Raw genomic sequence first — 4,693 nt, forward strand, 5'->3', positions numbered from 1 at the left:
ATCTACCAGTGTTGTGAGATACCAACATCATGCAGCATGACGACAATTGTCCCTTAATTGGCTTTGTACCTTCTGCGTTCTACACAGCTTTGTGTTGGTGTCAGCATTTCACTCTGTGCCCGTTATGTTTCTTTAATTTCTTCAGAGCATCTTCTCTAAAGCTCCCCACAGATGAGCAATATTGCTGAGTACAGTGTCATCCAAGTCAGCTTGCACTTGGGAAGACAGAAATGTACCCCTATTCCATCTTGTCCTTAGCATGGGTTTGGGACCAGTCGGACTGGAATCAAGGCTGGGCCACCTTCGGATGCCATTGCTAGGATGGCATCAGTCGCTTTAGAAATGACTTCCTACTACTTGTGCTTGCTTTCTCCAGTTACCAGTCATCTGTCACCAGCTAGCCATTGAGTGAATACTTGTGTTCTAAACTGAGAAAGCAACAGAGAGAGAGAGACAGACAGACAGACAGACAGACAGACAGAGACAGAAAGAGAGAGAGGACAGAAGTAAAGAGCTGTGAGCGTCAGTCAGGGGTTAAGCAAGGGAGTACAGTTGGGCATTGGGGGTAGGGGGTATATAGAAAAAGGTCAGTTTAGAAATTTGATTCTCAGTTTGTTCTATTAAATATTTCATTTGCTAAGACCTAACATCTATTTTGTGAATGTAATGTTGTACATAATTTATTCATCTTGAAGAAAATTCTAGCAAAGTGGAAGGAAAAGTAAACACTTTATGTAATCCCCAGTGGCCTTTAGCTCTGTTTGGAAGCCAGGGACTCAAGTTCTTTTGAAAGTTTTACCCTGGAATGAAGTTACCACTCAGGAAAACAGGCAACAAAGCAGAAATGAAACAAAGCAGAACAGGGCTATCCGGCCTCCTAGATTCCAAAAGAGATTTGGGGACAGGGGACATGAAGAGGCGTGATTCCATGTTCTGCTCTCTGCCTCTCTCTGCTCAAGAACAGGATTCTCGAAGGACAAAGCAGAGCCTGTAGGTTTGGCTGCAGGACTTCGTTAGGGTTTCTGCAAGGAAGTATTAACTTGTGCACTTTCAACCTTCACACCGGAGAGACAATGACCGCCTAGAAGGGTCACCGCTCTCTGGAAGGAATTTGTAGGCCTTGCAGCAGTCCAAGTCATAGAGAGTTCTAGCTTGAGTTTCAGCTGTCACCAGAAAAACAAAATACTTCTAGAAAAAGTTTAGGAGTTTTAAAGAAATTATTATTGATTTTTTTTTTGGCCTAAGTCACTATCTATGTTAGTCCAGGCTGAGAAGAAAGAGCCAACTCCAGCGACCATGTCAGACAGCTGTGACCACGTCAGACGGCTGTGACCATGTCAGACGGCTGTGTTTACCCATCAGATTCTCCTGTTAACAAGAAAAGGAAATGATGTGGCATCTCAGAGCTCCCTTCCCTCAAAGGGATGAACTAGGATTTGGGTAGAGGGGACTCCAGGAGACAAGAGGAGAAAAAAGGAGATGCTAGATCTCATCCAAGGGTCCTATAATGACTGAAGGAGCTGGTATCTCTCTGAAGCACTGTCTCACTTCTAAAGGTAGGAAAAGGTAAAAAGTTGTGACTAGGAAGTGTTGTGTCTCTGGAACACACCCAAACATCATCCCTTTTTAGGACACAATAAAGGAATCATTGGAGTTGCTAGGTTCCCAGTAATTTGTATGTATGCATACTTACTTATATACATATGTGTGTAAATTTGAGGATATAAAAGGTCTGGCTATCGTTATATACCATGAAACAATATCCAATAAAAGCTGAAGGTGGAAAGAACTCCAGAATTTGTGTGCAGCTTCTTATAAAATGTCTATGGGAATGACAGTAGAGCATCCTTTAAAGAAGTCATCCAGCATAGCTTCTTCTCCTTGTCTGATTGAGATTTCATGCTAATATGCATGGCTCAGTAACTATCTGGACCAGTGACTTTATCACCAACAAACTACAACAGAGCAAGCAAATACTATTAATTCCCTTTACACCAGGAAGAAACACTACCTAAGAAATTTGAGGTAGTGGTAAAAACTAGCCAAAGTGTACTGCATCATTAAATATAAAGATGCTGCCATTTTTATATTTAAATTCAGAACTCATGTTGATGGTAGTGAGACCATGGGTTCGGGCATGATTGATGAGTCTTGGGACTATACAAAGAGAAATGGACTACACAATGTCTTAGAAAAGGTGGCCTGTGTGAGAAGACTAAGACCTCAGAGGACAGCTGAAAGAAACTCAAGAGCAGAAGGAAGTCAGTCAGGGACACTGGAAAGGCCAACCGTGGTGCAGGCAAAAAGTGGGCTGGAGACTAGATAAGAGCCGAAGTAAGGAGAGCCTTCTACAACTTGACCCACAATGACCTTGAAGATTTACAAAGGAGCATTAAGCCCATCCCTGCATCTGCATGCTCTAGCTGGGAAATAGTTTGATATGTCTTGACTCGCTCAATGGTTGGGCACTTCTAAACCTTCCCTTGGCTAGCACATACTCCCCTCTGGTATTCCTTAGTTACCATCTTTTAAAATCTGTATTTCATCTCTGCTACCCCAGATGCAATCAGGAAAATATCCTCTAGGGCTACTTTCCCTAAGTACTTTCTTAAGTGCTATCAGGCCTTTGAGTCTGCTCTCCTTGCTCCCGCCCCCATCCCCTGTCATGGCAATTCTGTTCTTCTCCTTCTCTCCCTCATTCAATCTAAAAGTCCTTCCTCTGTCTCCCTGTCCAGCCATTGGCTATACAGCAATTCTTTATTGCCAATTGAAGCCAGTTGGGGCAGGGACATTCAGTGTCTGGAAGCATGGCTTTTGGGAGCCTAATTAAAACAAAGCATTAGAACCATTCCCAATATCTCAGCCTTTCTGTCCTCTTTTTTTACGGTTTTCATAAATGTCTATTTCATCATTGGTGGGTAGCACATTTAACAGTTAAATACATTTAAATAATGTATAGGAGGCCGCATGATGGCAACACTGATAACTAGACAACCATCCAACTAGGAACCAGCCAATGTGACTGTTTAAATATATAAAATACAGCTCTTGCTTAATCATCCTTTGATGTGATCACCTTCTGGGGAAGAAGGGGGAGCCTGCTGGTCACATAGAAATATATTAAGGCCAAATCTTTTGATACCTATTCCCAGAGGTTTCTTTTAACTGGATTAAGCCTCCAGTTCCAAGGCAAGCCCAAGTTTGTGGACTCCAGCATTAAAGCTCTTCCCATCTACCAGAGCAGGTAGTGTCAGCTTCACACCAGGCCTCAGAGTCTGAGTATAGCCCACTCCAATATTAAACTAGAGTTGTTGACCTTTGCAGAAATAGAACCAGTGGGATCCAACTGGTATTTAGCTGCAATGCCAAAACGAGTGCAGTTGGTACCTGATGTCCAAGCAAGGTTTACTGAAGTGTCAAAATTTTCACATACTTTCTGATAAATTGACCCTCCAAATTCTGTCTAATTATTTACATTTGTGTGTAGCTGGAAGTCCCCAGTCCTGTAGCCTACTGCAAAGTTACTCCTTGTCAGCTTTGACTTGGCACTGTCAAAGGTCATTTGGTTCCCAGCAAGCCAGCCTTCATAACCAAAGACAGATGACCCACAGATGGCAGATCCTGCAAAACCAAAATCAGCATCACAACCAAAGTTTATACATTCCCTCTTGTAAACAGACTTGATTTTTACCACTTTTCTTTCCTGTGTTCGGTGAAAAGGTGGTGTCAAAGGTCAGTTTCAAACCTTGACAAATCTGGTCTTCAATTGCAATCTCTGTCCCCATAGTGTTATCAGTGTTCCATTTCTCTGTGAAAGTCAGACCATACTCACACCATTTGTACTTGGTGCCAAGGTCCCACTAACTTTACCAGTGTTTGTATTAGATGAGCCAGATGTTCAAAATTTCACACCACTGCATGACTTCGTTTTCACATCCAGCTTCACCAACCCAAAACCAAATCCTTTGTTGAAAATATCTCTGGCAGCCTTGCCAAGGTCAGCACAGGGTGGAGGGATAAACACTGGACGTGGGCATATCTGTACACAACACTCAGCCATGGCGAAGTCAGAGGAAAAGGTGATCTGCAGTTGTCCTGAGGGGAGCTGCTGCCACCACTCAGCTTGAAGCTGAGGCCACTCTACTATCTGGAAATTCCACTGCAGCCACCAAGGCTGGAGGGCTAAGTCTCTGTCCACATTTTTTTTTAAAAAAAGACTCCTCTCTCAGACACAAATTAAGCATAACCATAACAATTATGCAAATTACAAAGTATGATATATAATTAACATCCAGTCCATCATATTTGTCAATTAGATAAAGTACTCTACAATTTATCTGACTTAAAGAACTTACAATTTTATACTTATATGATGTTCTGACTTTAATTTATGTTACCATCTGAAGAACATCCTTTCTATATCATCTTCCTCAATGTTAAACAAATTGAGTTTGATTATGAGACTATTATTAGTCTTCAACCCCATCAGAAATCCGAGAACAAATTATTATCTGAATATATATAAGAAGCACAAAACACATAGTTTCTAAAATTTAAACAAATTGTAAAGACAGCTGACTACTTGGACAATCCCCTATTACTCAAAATGTCGGAGCATCTGTCTTCATCATTCTGGCCCAGAGCCATCTGACAAACCTTAAAATGAATCAGGAACTATAAAGGACTAGTTTGC

General features: G+C 41.7%; 1 pseudogene; it reads right to left on the bottom strand.

Moving 5' to 3' along the window:
• Nucleotides 1–3,154: 3,154 nt before the first annotated feature.
• Nucleotides 3,155–4,060, bottom strand: LOC117717077 (non-selective voltage-gated ion channel VDAC2 pseudogene; annotated as a pseudogene).
• Between the last annotated feature and the right edge of the window lie 633 nt (nt 4,061–4,693).

The sequence above is a fragment of the Arvicanthis niloticus genome, chromosome 11 (genome assembly GCF_011762505.2).
Source record: "Arvicanthis niloticus isolate mArvNil1 chromosome 11, mArvNil1.pat.X, whole genome shotgun sequence".
Lineage (NCBI taxonomy): Eukaryota > Metazoa > Chordata > Mammalia > Rodentia > Muridae > Arvicanthis > Arvicanthis niloticus.